The 17,126-nt window shown below is 49.4% G+C and overlaps 1 protein-coding gene and 1 pseudogene across 1 annotated transcript in view; both read left to right on the top strand.

The window, feature by feature from the left end:
- The window catches only part of C15H2orf76 (chromosome 15 C2orf76 homolog), a 66,980-nt gene that overhangs the window by 11,036 nt on the left and 38,818 nt on the right, over positions 1-17,126 (top strand). The gene's annotated exons all lie outside the window — the stretch shown is intronic.
- On the top strand, positions 1,487-2,190 carry LOC131924963 (prohibitin 1-like; annotated as a pseudogene).

The following is a 17,126-nucleotide window of genomic DNA, read 5'->3' as shown; positions in this document are numbered from 1 at the left end:
CGAGCACATGCACGCATGAGGGAGGGAGAGGGGGAGAGAGAGGTTTGTACACTTGAGTGTGGTCGTGTAAAGGCCAAAAGGGGCATTGGTTCCCTGGAGCTGTAGTTATAAGTGATGGTCAGGCTGGGAACCGAACTCTGGTCCTCTGAAAGAGCAGCAAGCACCCTTAACCACTGAGCCGTCTCACCAGCCCCCTTGAGCATCTCTTGAAAGCCCGTATGTTAGAGGCATGGTCCTCCAGCTGGTGCTGTTGGGAGGTAGCAGAACTCTCCGAGAAATGGGGCCTAGTGGGAAGTCTCCGGATCAGCGGGGTAAGCCCTTGTCTCTCTCTTGGTCTTTTGCTCCCTCACCTTGAGGTGAGTGGCCCCGCTCTGCCACCTTTTTGTGGCCATCTTGTATTGCCATAGGCCTGAAGCAGTGGGGCCATAGATGGTTATTTGTCTGAGAACTTTTGGTCTGTGAGCCAAAGAAACCTTTCGTTCTTTTTGTTGTGTCTTAGTGATCTGTTGTGAAGAGACTCCGTGACCACGGCAACTTTTATAAAAGAAAGCATTTCGCTGGAGCTGGTTTACAGTTTCAGAGGTTTAGTTCATTTTTCTCATGGCGGGAAACATGGCGGCGTGCAGGCAGACACGATGGCTGAGAGTTCTGTAACCAGATCCACAGGCAGCACGGAGAGCCACTGGGCCTGGCTTGAGCTTTTGAAATCCCAAAGCTCCTCCCCAGTGACGTGCTTTCTCCAGCGAGGCCACCCCTCCTGACCCCTCGCAGGAGCACTACTCCGTAATGACCGAGCATTCCAATATAAGAGTCTCTGGGGCCATTCCCATCTCAGATATTTGTTATATGGAAGCTGACAAATTGTGAGTCCTATTTAAACCCTGTTAATAAAATCCGAGTATCTCATAGGGCTGAACCCCAAAGGTGATATAGCATGAGGATGGGGGGCAGTGGACAGTGTGTGTGGTACCCCAGGTCAGTAGGTGTCAGACAGTACATTCCTAGGTCATCAGCTAGAGAAAGAACCTTCCCAGCCAGGGTTCAGGCAGCACTGAGTAGACACCAGCCATCCCTGTTGGGCCTAGACTGTACTCTTGGCCCATGGGATCTACGAGTATGATCTTAAAATAGTGTTTTGCTAGGCATGATGGCATATACCTATAATCTGGGCTCTTTGGAGGTCAGTGGTTGAAGATCTGAAGCGGGAGGATATAGAACGGTGGTTCTTAACCTGTGGGTCACAACTCCTTTGGGGATCAAAGGACCCTTTCACAGGGGTAGCTTAAGACCATCAGAAAACACATTTAACTACCATTCATAACAGTAGCAAAATTACAGTTATGAAGTAGCAATGAAAATAATGTTATGGTTGGGATCACTACAACATGAGGAGCTGCATTAAAGGGTCTCAGCATTGAGAATGGCTGGGGAATTCATGTGGAGGTCTTTGTGAAAGCAGGTGTGAGTGAGGACAACGGAAGGAATCATGGCTGCCAAAGTGTTGGAGTCCATTGGAAAGTTCAGCCTGAGTTTAGCAGTTACAGGAAACGTGGTGAACTCTGCCTTATATAAATGTGGATGCAGGGCACAGAGCTGTCATCTTTGACTGGTTCCGTGGAGTACAGGGCATTGGTAGGGGAAGGGACAAACTTTCTCATCCCTTGGGTACAGAAACCAAATATCTTTGGCTGCTGCTCTTGACCACGCAATGTACTGGCTATCACTGGTAGCAAAGATTTGCAGAACATCAACATCACACTACACATCCTCTTCCGGCTGATGGCCAGCTAGCTTCTTTGTGTCTGCACCAGTATCGGTGAGGACTATGATGAGTGGGTGCTGCCATCCATCACCATGGAGATCCTCAAGTCAGTAGTGGCTTGCTTTGATGATGGATAATTGATCACCCAATGAGAGCCGGTCTCCAGGCAGGTGAGTGATGACCTCATAGAGTGAGCAGCAACATTTGGGCTCATCCTGAAGGACGTGTCCCGGAAGGACACATCTGACCTCCAGGAAGGAGTTCACAGAAGGGGTGGAAGTCCAACAGGGGGCTCAGCAGGAAGTGGAGAGGACCAGATCTGTGGTGGAAAGGCTGAGCAGCAGCAGAAGGCAGCCACCACCTCTGCTGAGGATGACTCCAGGGCCTCTGAGCTGATCAATCACCAGCTCACCGGCCACCACAGGTGATGGCAGCTGCTGAGGACGTTGCCTGCCAGCTTCCCTGTTCTTGGACATCACCTGCCTAGGTGCCAGTGGGACAGTGGGTGTTCCTCCAGCTTCCCCAGTGAGGCCGTCCCTGCTTGCACCTTCTCAGGCCAACCAGGCCATGGCCTTGATAATTCTGAGTGACGCTTTCCTTCTGCCCCCACCCCAGAAATCACTGCGAAATTTCCTGATTGGCTTACAGTGAAGGAAATAAAAGTAAAATCACTTCAGATCTCTAGTTATGAAAAAACAATAAAAAAGGAAGATTGGGAACCACTGCTCTAGAGTTGAGGCCATCCTGACATATATAGCAAGAAGAAAGATGAAGCCAGATGGTGATGGCACACACCTTTAATCCCAGCACTTGGGAGGCAGAGACAGGTGGATCTCTGTGAGTTCAAGGCCAACCTGGTCTACAAAGTGAGTTCCAGGACAGGCTCCTAGGCTGCACAGAAACCCTGTCTTGAAACCGCCCCCCCCCCAAAAAAAGAAGAAAGATGCCTGAAGGGTGGGTCACAGTAGCCCTGTATCTCTTATCCAAGTACTTCTGGAGAACGTGGGAGTGGGGACTTAATAGCTCAGTGGATACAGGGACCTAAGCCACCTTTCTGGCCCAAGAGGAAGAGATACATGATCTGCCAGGCAGAAAATGACCTTCACAGAGGACTCTCCTCCCACAAGTCACAAAATTGGTTCTTCTGACTCTCTCTCTCTCTCTCTCTCTCTCTCTCTCTCTCTCTCTCTCTCTCTAATTGTTGTTTGTTCATTTAAGATAGGGCCTCTTGTAGCCCAGGATAGCTACTGTTACATAGTGAAGAATGAACATGCATTTCTCATCCTCCTGCCTCCACTCTCTGAGTGCTGGGATAATGGAGTGTGCCCCTGTGCCTGGTTTATGTTATTGGGGGCAGAACTCAGGGCTCTATGCATGCTGGACAAACACTCCGCCAACAGAGCCACATCTCCAGCCTATGTTTTTACAACCCAGAGACAGAAACAAGTAGGGAGGTGTTTGCCATATTAGGTTTTGGAAATTGAGCTATTTGCTTATTTATGGTCAGAGGGGAGGTCCCTTGTCTCAGGGAATTGAAGGTTGTCCTTTTGTTGTGTTACTGAGATATCGCCAGGCCAGTTTCCCAGTTGCCTACCTGAGAACTCTGGTTATGGAGGCCAGAGCTAATGGCTTCACTCTACTTGCTTTATCAAGCTATGTTTATACCAGTTCCTTGAGCTCTGTAGTCCCAAAGAGTGGCCTCTGTGGGTGCCTCCCTTGAAATGGGTTTCTGCTGGAGTGGAGACCCTCACATTTAGGTCATCTGAATCGTCTTATGTGTGTGTTTGTGTACATATGGGTACACGTGTCTGTGGGTGTGCCTGTGCCTGTATATGCGTGCATGCATAAGTCAGAGGACAGCCTTGGGTGTTGTTTCTTAGGCCATTTCCACTTCTTTTTCAAGACAGGGTCTCTCACCACCCTGGAACTTGCCTGTAGACTGGCCAGCAAGCCCCAGGGACCTGCCGTTTCCACATCCCCAGCTATAAGGCTACACCACCACACCTGGCTTTTTAACGTGTGTTCTGGGGACCAAACTCATGTCCTTGTGCTTGCAAGGCAAGTTCTCTACCACCTGACTGAGCCATTGTCTTAGTTTTGTGTCTTGTTGCTGTGATAGAATACTTTGGCAAAAACCACTTGTGGGAGAAAGGGTTTGTTTTAGATAACAGTTCCAGGTCACAGTGCATCATAGTGGGAAGTCAGGGTGGCAGGAGCTCGGAGCAGCCAAACAGGGTCAAGAACAAAGAGCAGTCAATTAAGGAGTGCACGCTAATTCAGCTCACTTTCTCCACTCTTAGAGACAGGACCCCTACCTAGGGAATGGTGTCACCCACAGTGGGTCTTCCCACTTCAATTAACATAATCAAGATAACCGTCCCCCCAAGACACGCCCAAAGACCAACTGGTGTAGACAATCCTTCATTGAGACTCTCTTCCCAGGTGATTCTAGATTGTGAGGAGTTGACAGTTAGAACCAACCAGACAACCATCTCATGAGTCCCACACACCCCACTCTTCGGGACAGAGTCTCTTGTACCCTGGACTGTTCTCAGACTCACTGCTTCCGCCTCCTGAATTCTGGGGTTACAGCTGTGCACTGCCATGCCTGGTTTGATCAAACCCAGGTACTCTGCCAACCGAACCACATCTGCCGCCAGATTATCTAAGTCTTGATTGATGTTGACAGGAGACATGAAACTCTTGGGTCAGAGACAAAGGACTTTGTTGTTCATGGCACAGCCAATGGCACTTACCATAATTTCAGTTCCTCTCGCCCAAGAAGTCCCAGGGGTCAGGGCTGTGTGGCTCAGAATTGGTACACATACATGTGTTTGTGTCACAGCTGTAGAATCTCAGTTTTAGGTAATCCAAACCTTTATAATAGGACCCCGAGCAACGTTCCTCTGAGGGAGACCCTCTCTTCGTTTTACCAGACGGTAACCAGCCCTGCCTGCTCTGCTGGGAGGAGGTCCCATCTCTGTCTTGCTCAGCTGCTTGAAAGATGATTTAAAACAGCAGAAGGCCACCCACCACCTCTGCTCATAATGCATGCAAAATCTGTAAGAGACCAGCACGGAGGGATGGACCTTCTCCCTGATGATTGTGATCGAGGGAAATGGGTTCCTGTTCATGTGCCTTGTCTAAGAAGGGAAGTAACGGGCTGGAGAGGTGACTCTGGGTACAGTGCTTACTTTACAAGCTTGAGGACCTGAGTTCACATTCCCCCAGAACCTACATAAAAAGCTGGACACACTCTGGTCATGGTGGGACATGCCTTTAGTCCCAGCATTCCACAGGCAGAGGTAGAGGCAGGTAGATCTCTGTAAATTTGAGACCACCTTGATCTATACAGTGAGTCCCAGGCCAGTTAGAGATGTACAGTGAGGCCAAAAAAGCTGGACACAGTGGCCCCTGTTTGTAATCCTGACACTGAGGAGGTGGAGACAGGTAGATCCCTGGAGCTCATTTGCCAGCCCAGTCAAGCCGAATCAGTGAGGTCTCAGTTCAGTGAGAGACCCTGTCTCATGAATGAGGTGGAGAGTGACTGAGGAAGACACCCTAATTAATAATAGCCTTGTAGACACACAGACAGAGAGATGGACAGAGAGACATAAGAGGGAAACAGATGTGCATGAAACAGTCTTTCTCCCAGATCTGGAAAACTCGGCGGCCTTGGATCATTTCCTAAACCTCACGTGTCTTCAGCCCGGAAAACAAGGGACTGCTTGCACATTTGCCCACGATGAAGGGCCACGGCCAAGGCACCTCTGGAGCTGTGTGTGTTGGTGCCAGCAGGTCATAGACTCGAGGCCTGAGCAGGGATCTTGTGCTTATTTACTTATTTGGCATTGATAATGACCCATCCTCAGCTGCTGAGGTCACCATGTGATGAGCCCCAGCAACACGGGGGAACGAGTGGGAGTTATTAGATTAGCTCGTGTTTGTTTTGAGCCTACCATGTTACTTAAATATCAGCAGGTGAAAGGTTTTTCGTTTAACTTATTTAAAAATGATCCAAATTTTAAAAGAATTCTTTTATTTCAGATTTTTTTATGTGTGTGTCTCTGTGTGTGTGGGCTTGTGCATGTGTGTGCCAATGCTCATGGAATTTCAGAAGAGGGCATTGGATTCCTTGAAGCTGGAGTTGTAAGTTGTCCTGAGTGTTGGGATCTGGACTCAGTTCTTTCCTAGTGCAACACACTCTTAACTAGTAAGCCATCTGTGGTGGTTTCCGTGAGAATGGCCCCCACAGGCTCATATATTTGGATGTGTAGTCACCAGGGAGAGACGCTATTGGAGAAAGATTAGAAAGTGTGGCCTTTTTGGAGAAGGTGTGCTCTGGTGGAGGAAGTATATCATTGGAGGTGAGCTTTGAGATTTCAAAAATCCATGTCAGGTCCCACCAATCTCAGTCTCCCCCTCCCACCCCCCTTCTGTCTCTCGGCCTACAGATCAGATGTAGTTCTCAGCTGCTTCTCCAGCACCACACCTGCCTGCCACCGTGCTCTCTGCTTTCTGCCGTGATGATCGTGGACTTCTAACCTCTGGACCTATAAGGCGGCCCCCAGTGCTTTCCTTTATAAGAGTTGCTGTGGTCTTGATGTCTGTTCACAGCAATAGAATAGTGACTAAGACACCATCTTTCCAGCTACAACCGTTCTTGAATTAATGTTAGAAGTGGTTTCCTTAAAAGTTTTGTCAGTGACATATGTTCACACCGATCTTTCTAGAATAATGGTACTTTGGTTTATAGTGTGTAAGCAAACTAAAGAAAAAGGCAGAGTTTCCAAATGTTCCTTTGATTGTCACATGGTCCTAGTTTTTAAGTTCTTAGTTTTACATTACCAATTCTTATTATTGGCTTTAGATTCTATGTTTTTATCATATATATTTATTTGTGTGTGTGTGTGTGTGTGTGTGTGTGTGTGTGTGTGCGCGCGTGTGTGGAAGGGCTACATACCGTAGTGTGTGAGGATGTCAGAGCACAACTTGGAGGTGTCAGCTTTCTACTTCTCCTGTGTGGGGCTCAGGGATTAAACTCAAGTCCTCATGCTTGTGTGGCAGGCACTTTTCCCACGGAGCCATCTCTCCAGTCCATTTTCATCTTTTATACCTGGTCATCTGTGTTAGTTTTGTTACTCTTAGTTAATTTCTTGTTGTCGTGACCAAAATACCCAAGAGAACAAGTTCAGGGGTGAAGGTTTCTTGGGGCTCACAGTTTCAGAGGGTTCAGTCCATTCATACAGGGAGGGTACAGCAGAGGGCTCAGTCCATCATGGCAAGGGGGATAGAGCTGAGTGGCTCATGTCACATGGGACAGGAAGTGGAGGAAAGAGGATATAGGAAGAGTCCAAGGCAAATATAACCTCAAAGGACAAGTTCCCAGTGATCTCCTTCTTCCAGCCAGGCCTCACCTCCCACCATTCACTGCCTCCCACTGTGCCATTGTCCTCGGAGTTCATCTAATCCTTTCCTTAGATCAGAGTTCCCGTGATCTAATGGTCTCTGCACACACCTCCTAGACGGACTCTGCCCTCCGAGGGGTGCCCTGTTCTCCTGGCTGTTTCTTCACCATGCCAACAACCAGCATTAACCACCTGGCAGCTGGGATGAGAGCCTGTGAAAGCACCTGCTGGGCAAGCCTGACTGTGTGAGCTCCATCCCTGGAACCCATCCCACGGCTATCTCCTGACCCTGACTTGTGCAGTGTGGCATGCCCCCGCCCCGCCCCCGCCCCGCCCCCGCCCCCGCCCCCGCCCCGCCCCCCGCCCCCCGCCCCCGCAGGCACTAATGAATAAATAAAACAAGAAGCCATCACAGGATCACACATACAAGGCCAATTCATTTTTAAAGAAAACAGGGTCAGTGAGGTGGCTTATAGGTAAAGCACTTGTTGCTAAGCTTGGTGACCTTAATTCCATCCCTGACTCATGGTCAAGAGAGACCCGACTCTTATAGGCGGTCCTCCGACCTCCACATACCCCCACCCACCCTCAAAATAAACAAAATAAAATTTGGAAACTTAAAACTGTAAACTTGTACACTTATAATACTGATCTCTAAATATAGAGGAAACTAAGCATTTAAGGTAATATGAATATGATTTGTTTGTTTGTTTGTAGATAAACCATACTTTTTGGAAAGCTGTACTTTGTACTTTCCCTCTGCAGTTATGACCTTTAAAGCAAATGGAAATTCTGAGTTTTATAATACTCAAATTGATAGAATATATGTAACTCTAAAATGATTCAGGTTTTTAAAATTATTCCACCCAAGTGCCTGTTCAAATTCCAGCCATACACAAAATCAGACAGAGACAAGTGGAATAGAATTGAGGACCCAGAAATAAACCCACACAGCTACAGCCACTTAATTCTGACAGGGGTGTCAGAAACATGCATTGGTTGGGAAAGCTTCAACAGGCAAGACAATAAAACCAAACACGCAGCTCTCACCTTGCACAAACCTCAATGTAAGGCCTGAAACTTCGAGAATGCTGGAGGGGAAAACTTGGAGGTACAAACAGGGGCTTGGAAGCTGGTCAGTGAAGAGCATGACTTCAGTTCCCAGCACCCATGTCTGTCAGCTCTTCAAAGGCTGTAACTCCAGTTCCAGCGGATCTGATGCCTCTGACCACTACCACTGCATGTAAAGATACAGGCGTAGGCATCTGAGAAGGACTCCAGAAGCACAGGAAATAATCCTAAGAATTGACAGATAGAATGAAATACATTTAGAAGTACAGCAGAGGAAATGGTAAAGGCTACAGAATTGGAAAAAAAAAATCCTTACCAACATCCGACAGGGCACTGATATGCAGAATATACAAATGGCTGGAAAAAGTACCAGAAAAAGCAAGTCACCTGGTTAATAAATGTCCTAAAGAACTGAAAAGATGCTGCTCAAAGGAACAGACACATGTGGCCAACACATATTTGAAAAACAGAGCCCGCACCCTTAGCCATCAGGGAACTGTAGATTAAAGCTGCATTGATAGTCTGTCTCACAGGGGCGCTGAGATTGCTCCGCGGACACAGCACTTGCTGCTAAGCCTGAAGACTCGAGTTCAATGCCCAGGACTCACATGGTGGAAAGAAATCTGAGATTCCATCTCACTTTAGTCAGAATGGTTTTCATGAGGAAGAAAATGGGCAGTCAGCGCTGGTGAGGACGTGGGGAGAAGACAGCCATTGTTTGCTCCAGTGGGAATGTAAACTTGTGCGGCCACCACGGCGATCCCAAGGGAGGTTTCTCAGTTAAAGACAAGTCATCCAGCTAAACTAGTCTTGAATGTACATGTGAAGGACTCTAGAGCAGTGGTTCTCGAGCTTCCTAATGCTGTGGCCCTTTAATACAGTTCCTCCTGTTGTGGTGACCCCCACCATGACATTGTTTTTGTTGCTACTTCATGACTGCAATTTTGCTGCTGTTATGAACTATAATGTAAATATCTGTTTTCTGATAGTCTTAGGCAAACCCTCAAAGGGGTCGCACCCCACAGGTTGAGAAACACCGCTCTAAATCAGCATCCCACAGAGACTGTTCAACACAGTATCTCTCCCATTGCATCCATATTCCTCCAGAAGATATACTGTTACTCTTTTCTGACTAAATCACACACACACACACACACACACACACACACACACACACACACATACACACACACACACATGCATACCACACTACTCACCACATATTAAGCACCATGCATCACACACACACACACTGCACTACACACCATACACTACATACCACACATCACACACACAGACACGGCTGATTCTGTAATTCACTGTTGGTAACGGCGCTCCAGTAAGCATGGTGTGTCAGTGTGTGGGTTGTGTGGATCTCTCAGGTTGTTCCCTAGCACTGGGGTTCCAGGTCATATGGCAGTGCTTCTTAAAGAGTGTTTGGGGGTTTGTTTTGGGAACCCTCCATTCTGATTTTCATAGTGGCTGGACTGTAATGACTCCACATCCTCACCAGTATGTGTGTGTTTGTGTGTGTGTGTGTGTATGTGTGTGGTGTGGTATGGTGTTTGTGGTGTGGTATGGTACAGTGTGTGTATGTGTGTGGTGTGGTGTGTGTGTATGTGTGTATGTGTGGTGTGGTATGGTGTTTGTGGTGTGGTATGGTGTGGTGTGGTGGTGTGTTTGGTGTGGTGTGTGTGTGTGTGTGTGTGGTGTGGTGTTTGTGGCATGGTATGGTGTGTTGTATGTTTGATGTGGTGTGTGTGTGTGTGGTGTGGTGTATGTGTGTGTGTGTGTGTGTGTGTGTGTGTGTGTGTGTGTGTGTGCGTGTCTGCCTTGCGTGTGTTTGGAGGTGAAACACAACCTTCAATGTCACTCCTCGGGTACCTTCCCCTTTTTGGAGACAGAGTCTCTTAATAGCCTTGGACTTTGCTAAGTAGACTAGGCTAGCTCTCCTGAGCTTCTAAGGACCTGCCTGTCTCTGCCTGCCGTATTGCCACTGGGATTCTAGGCATGTGCCACTGTACTGACTCTCCTCCCTCCCTTCCCTCTCCTTCCTCCCCGCCTCCCCTCTCCCTTCCTCCCTCGAATCACTTCTAAGTTGACTCATCAGTTTTTAAACTACATCTATTTATTTATTATATGTGTATGTGCTGTGCGATAGCACATGTGTGGAGGTCCAGGACAACGGAGGGATCGTTCCTCCTCTTTCACTCTGTGGGTCCCAAGGGTCACACTCGGGACAGTAGGTTTGGCAGCACGTCTTGGGCCATCTCCCCAGCCCCAGCCATTTTTTTTTAATTTAAAAATGCCCTCTATATGTATGTGGTGGGGGTACACACTGGAGGTCAGAAGAGACAGCTTTCCGGAGTTGGTTTTTCCTTCCATGGTGTGGGGTCTGGACTCAAACTGAGGTTGTCCTGCGCAGTGGTAAGGGCGTTTACTTGCTAAGGCCCCTCACCGCCCCTGTGCTGGCTGTTTCTGTAGATTCTAGTGGTCCAAACTTGGGTTCTCATGCTTATGAGGCAAACGCTTTACCAACTCAACCGTCTCCCCGGCCCATCTTTTACTTTTTCATTTTGTTTTTAATTTTTAAAAAGTTAGTGTTATTGTGTATGAGGGTCATAAATGTGCCACAGTGTGATACAGAGGCCCAGAGAATGCTCTGTGGAATCAGCCTATGCCCCCCCCCCTTTTTTTTAAGGCAGCATTTCTCTGCGTAGCCCTGGCTGTCTTAGACAGTTTTCTCTCTTTCTCTTCACTCGGGTTCTGGGATTGAACTTGGGTCTTCAGGCTTTCACAGCAAGCACCTGTGACAGGCAGAGCCATCTCGCTGGCCCCATCTTTCGCTGTACGTAATGCCCCCAGGTGTAGATCTGAACCACTGAGTGTTCGTAAGTGTGAGAAGGCCACGCACACAGAGCAAACAGGTACAGCAGGCAGCTTTTCACACACAGTCACTGTCATCGTCTGTGAATTCGATGTTGACCAACAGACATGCAGGCAGAACGGGACAGTTTGTGTCTTGATCAGTCGACAGAAGTGCCAGGACCAGAGGTTCCTAGGAGCCCCACCCCATGGTTGTCTTAGCAGGGGTTCATGAGTTGTAAGTCATTGTTGAGAGCCGACTTCATAGACACAAACTACATGAACAGCCAAAATCAAAGTGTAGTTACATGTTTTTCTCGAGCTGATATAGATCAGTGTAAAGCCCACAACCCAGTGTGATGTGAACATGTGTTTTCCATGTTTGTGGGAGTGTCGGGCGCTGGCGTTTCAGGAGCCAGCCTTGCTGGGTTCCTAGCTGTGCAGCTGGGAACTCCGCCAAGCCAGGAGGCGCCGCCGGCTTGGGAAGTTGAAAAGTCCTGGAGTGTTGTGTGGCAGCCTGTCCCTGCTTTGCTTGGTTCCTGAATTTCTGTCGCTCAGAGGACTGGAGTCTGGAGACCTCCTGGCTCTGGTGACCCTAAGCATGCCGGAGCCTGGGCCAGTGTGGCCCTCGGTTCTAAGGGAGGGCTTTGCAGGGGCTGTTGAGTATCTGGCTGCAGAGATGTGGCCACCAGGGAACCGGGTGCTCCAGCAGGCACCGGCCAGAACAGGTTTTGTAGATGGGAGGTTTAAAGACCTTCCTAAGCCCCGGGCTCTCTCCCTTTTCAGAGCCCTGCCTGAGCCTGTACACTAGGGTGTTCCCGTCTAAATTCAGCTGAACTGCCTGTAATACAGAGACATTGAGTTGCTGTTGAATGCTCCAGTTTATAGACATTTCAATATTAATTTTGGTTTTAAAATGATTTTTTGTTGTTGGGAAACAATAAGGTTTTCTTTACGTCTCCTTCCTTCTTTCCTCTCCTCTCCTCTGCCCATCTCCTTCCTCACCTCCATTCCTCTCTTCCTTTTTTATCTCCCTCTTGCTCTCCCTTCCCCTCTCTCTCCCACCCTTCCTTCCCTCCTGTATGTCCTTCCTTCACCCCTCCCTCCCTGCTCTACTCATCCCCTCTCCCCTCCCTTCCTCCCTCCCTCTCTGATGCCTTTTGGGGTGCTGTGGTCCAGCCTCGTGCTTTCCAGGCAGGCGCGGTACCGCTCGCTCACTCTCAGCTTTCATACCTCTCCTGCCGCCCGCCCTGCGATGGTGTTGGGGCCCTGCGATGGTGATGCGGGACTGCTCTGCTAGTGTGTCCCGGGGAACACAGGTTGTCCCCAACCCTGCTGTCAGCCAGCAAGCAGCCCTGATGCCCCCGACGCTCCTCATGTAGCCCAAGTGGCTGGATCTAGAAGAAAGCAAGCATGTCGTGTGTTTTCCTGTGAGGAACCCTTTAACAGGAGAGACAGGGCCAGAGCTCAGCCTGAGGGAGGAGGCACCGAGATTGAAGCTGTCCTACATTGGGAGTCTCTGACCTGCTTCCTGAAGGGACCCATTGTTGGAGGGTGGAGACCCTGACAGTGGAAGAGTGTAGCCCAAGCTTGGTGACTGTGTGGGAAGCCATGAGCTGTGACTGTAGCTGGAAGGACGCATGGAAAGTGGGTTAGGATGGTGAGGACTCCCGGGCTGGGCTGAGTGTGGGAGGAGCGTGGGTTAGGATGGTGAGGACTCCCGGGCTGGGCTGAGTGTGGGAGGAGCGTGGTTTGTGATGGTGAGGACTCCCGGGCTGGGCTGAGTGTGGGAGGAGCATGGGTTAGGATGGTGAGGACTCCCGGGCTGGGCTGAGTGTGGGAGGAGCATGGGTTAGGATGGTGAGGACTCCCGGGCTGGGCTGAGTGTGGGAGGAGCGTGGGTTAGGATGGTGAGGACTCCCGGGCTGGGCTGAGTGTGGGAGGAGCATGGGTTAGGATGGTGAGGACTCCCGGGCTGGGCTGAGTGTGGGAGGAGCGTGGGTTAGGATGGTGAGGACTCCCGGGCTGGGCTGAGTGTGGGAGGAGCGTGGGTTAGGATGGTGAGGACTCCCAGGCTGGGCTGAGTGTGGGAGGAGCGTGGGTTAGGATGGTGAGGACTCCCAGGCTGGGCTGAGTGTGGGAGGAGCATGGGTTAGGATGGTGAGGACTCCCGGGCTGGGCTGAGTGTGGGAGGAGCGTGGGTTAGGATGGTGAGGACTCCCGGGCTGGGCTGAGTGTGGGAGGAGCGTGGGTTAGGATGGTGAGGACTCCCAGGCTGGGCTGAGTGTGGGAGGAGCGTGGGTTAGGATGGTGAGGACTCCCAGGCTGGGCTGAGTGTGGGAGGAGCATGGGTTAGGATGGTGAGGACTCCCGGGCTGGGCTGAGTGTGGGAGGAGCATGGGTTAGGATGGTGAGGACTCCCGGGCTGGGCTGAGTGTGGGAGGAGCATGGGTTAGGATGGTGAGGACTCCCGGGCTGGGCTGAGTGTGGGAGGAGCATGGGTTAGGATGGTGAGGACTCCCGGGCTGGGTTGAGTGTGGGAGGAGCGTGGGTTGTGATGGTGAGGACTCCCAGGCTGGGCCAAGACAAGCTCAGACTCCTTCCAGGCATGTGACTTGATTCTGGTGCCCCAACTGCTGCATGCTGTTTGGATTTATTTGCTGAGGTTCACTATGTAGCTGGAATATAACCACGTGATGCTGGGAATTGAGCCCAGGCTCCCCGTTCATGCTGAGCGTGTGCTCTGCCGCTGAGTCCCATCTCCAGAGGAGGTTCCCATCTTTTGAAGGTCCTCCCCCCCCCATACCACTACACTGGGGGCCAAGTTTCTGACATACGCAGCACCAAGGGACACAGCCCATGTCCGAACCACGCTAGTCTAGATACGTGCCGTCACTCTTGGTGCATGCTTTCTTTGTGTGTATGTGTGTGTGCTCACGTGTGTGGGAGAAGTTGCATACATACCATGGTGTGCATGTGGAGATCAGAGGACAACCTCAGGGGTTGGTCCTCCCCTTCCACATTTTGTTTATTATTTTGTTTTTTATTTCTTTTTAAAGATGTACTTCTGTGTATGTGTATGTGTCTGTGTCTGTGTATTCCACATGTGTACAGGTGCTCAAGCAGGACAGAAGAGGGTACTGGGTCCCGTGAAGCAGGAGTTACAGATGTGTGTGAGCCATCTGATGTGGGACTTAAGAGCGGAACTCTGGTCTTTTGGAAATGTTGAAAGTGCTCGTAACTGCTGAGCCGTCTCTCCAGCCCTTATTATTTATTATTTCTTTGTTCTTTTTTTTTGTTCTTTGTTTTTTGTTTTTTTGAGACAGGGTTTCTCAGTGTAGCTTTGCGCCTTTCCTGGAACTCACTCTGTAGACCAGGCTGGCCTCGAACTCACAGAGATCTGCCTGCCTCTATTTATTATTTCTAATTTATGCGCCTGGATCTGGGTCAGTGTAGGGTTTGTGTACATCAACAGTTCTCAACCGATGGGTTACGACCACTTTGGGGCTGAATCACCCTTTCACAGGGGTCGCCTAAGACCATAAGAAAATAGATATTCACATTATGATTCATAACAGTTGCAAAATTATAGTTATGAGGTAGCAACAAAAAAAATTCTATAACTGAAGGTCAGCACAACGTGAGGAACTGTGTTAAAGGGTCACAGCATTAGGAAGGCTGAGAACCACTGGTGTACACAGATGCAGGAGCCCATGGAGGCCGGAAGAGGGCATCGGATCCCTGGAGCTGAATTACAGGTGGTTGTGAGCTGCCTGACATGGGTGCTGGGAATCGAACTCAGTCCCTCTGTGAGAGCAGTGAGTGCTCCTGACTGCTGAGCCATCTCTTTCTCCAGCCCCTTCCACCTTGTTATCCCCCTCTCTGTATGGCAGGCTAGCTGGCCTGCAAGCTTCTGGGAGTCTCTTGTCTCCACTTCCCATCTCTTCACAGAAGCACTGGAATAAGTCTGGCATTCTATGTGTTCTGAGGAGCTGAACTCACTCCTCACTCTTGGACAGTAAGCATTTTACCCACTGAGCAATCTCCCTCGACTGCCTCTTTTATTCCTTGTGAGATTGCTGGAGAAGCCAGGCCATGCCTCCAGTAGACTTCCTTAGCCTCGGACCTTGGCTGGTACCTCTGGTGTCAATGAACTTGGCCTCACACCCTCTCTGTCAGAGCAGATACACTGGAAGCTCTGGGCCCGATGCATTCATTGAGATTGGCGGGTGCGTTTGGATGCTGTCAGCCAGTGGCTGGCTGCATTGGTGTCTCCATTCTAAGCTCTCTGCCAGTCTCTTACCTGATGGTTTTAGTACTCTGTTATTCAGTGTATTCCCTCCATTCATGATTTCAGCAGGCTTGTCTGAATGTCTTAGTTAGGGTTTCTATTGCTGTGAAGAGACACCATGACCACAGCAACTCTGATAAAGGAAAAACATTTAATAAGCTGGCTGACAGTTCAGAGGTTCAGTCCATCATCATCATGGCAGGACATGGCGATGTACAGGCAGACATATGCTGCAGAAGTAGCCGGTGTCTTACATCTTGACCTGCAGGAACAGGAAGCAGTCTCAGTCTCACACTGAGCGAAGCTTGAACAAAAGAGACCTCAAAGCCCACCCTCACAGTGACATACTTCCTCCAACAAGGCCACAACTACCTCAAGGCCACTCCCTTTGGGGGCCATTTTCTTTCAAACCACCATACTGAATGATAATTTTTAGAAACTTATATTTTGAGATAGTTTTACATGAAATCGTTATAAATAATGCAGAAAAGAGTTCCTATACCTCTCCGCCAGTGTCCCCCCGGTGGTGGTACCTGGCTTGACTGTAAGTCTATTTTCATAGCTAGACAACTGCTGTTGGCACAACCAGACTTCTGTTCAGATTTCACTAGTTTTACATGCACTTGTATGTGTATGTCTAGGCATGTCTATGTGTGCATGCATTTATTTTATGTGATTTTATCACATGTGTAGATAAAGATGGATAATGTCATAGTCAAGAACCAGAGCGTGGGCTGGAGGGATGGCTCAGGGGGTAAAGATACTGGCTGTAAAACCTGAGTTCGATCCACATGGTGGAAAGGGAGAACTGAGTCCCACCAGCTGTCCTCTGACCTCCACATGGGTACCACGGCACAGTGTAACCAAATGCACACACACGATAAGCAAGCAAGCAAGTAAGTAAGTAAATAAATAAGTAAATAGATAGATAGATAGATAGATAGATAGATAGATAGATAAACAAGTAAATGTAGTGAGGATGAGAACCTGGGCTGGCGAGACGGCTCAGTCAGTAAAACACTTGCCTTGCGAACATGAGGACCTGAGTTTGGATCCCCAGGACCCAAACTCATGTTAAAATTCCCAGAGTGGTGCTGTGTTCAGAGACAGGTGGGTCCCCGGAAGCTCATTGGCTGGCTAATGTTGGCCAGTTTGGTAAGATTTCAGGCTAATGAGAATCGGTGCCTCAAACAAAAAGTAGAAGGCATCTCTTAGTCAGGATCCTCTTCTGTGAGGAGACGCCACGACCACGGCAACTCTCCTAAAGGGAAGCATTTAACTGGGGCTGGCGTACAGTCCAGAGGTTTGGTCCATTGTCATCACTGTGGGAAGCATGGTGGCATTGCACACCAGCAGACATGGTGCTGGAGAAGCAGCTGAGAGTTCCACATTTGGATCCTCAGGCAGCGGGAAGAGAGACACTGGCCCTCTCTTGAGCATTTGGAACCTCAAAGCCCACCCCTAGTGACACATTTCCTCCAGCAAGGCCACACCGCCTAACAGTGCTGCTTCCTGATGACCAAGCATTCAAATATGTGAGCCTATGGGGGCCGTTCCTATTCATACCACCCCAGCACCCCAGGAGCAACATGTGACATTGTCTTCTGACCTCCACCCATACATACAACATACATGCACCTATGCACTCACATGACATGAACACAACAGGACATTCAGGGCTGGGTGGGGAGCCGCTCAGTGGAAGAGCACAGACCGAGGACATGCCAGT

The sequence above is a fragment of the Peromyscus eremicus genome, chromosome 15 (genome assembly GCF_949786415.1).
Source record: "Peromyscus eremicus chromosome 15, PerEre_H2_v1, whole genome shotgun sequence".
NCBI lineage: Eukaryota > Metazoa > Chordata > Mammalia > Rodentia > Cricetidae > Peromyscus > Peromyscus eremicus.
The sequence above is the reverse complement of the archived record's forward strand: the minus strand, read 5'-3'. Positions and strand labels throughout refer to the sequence as shown.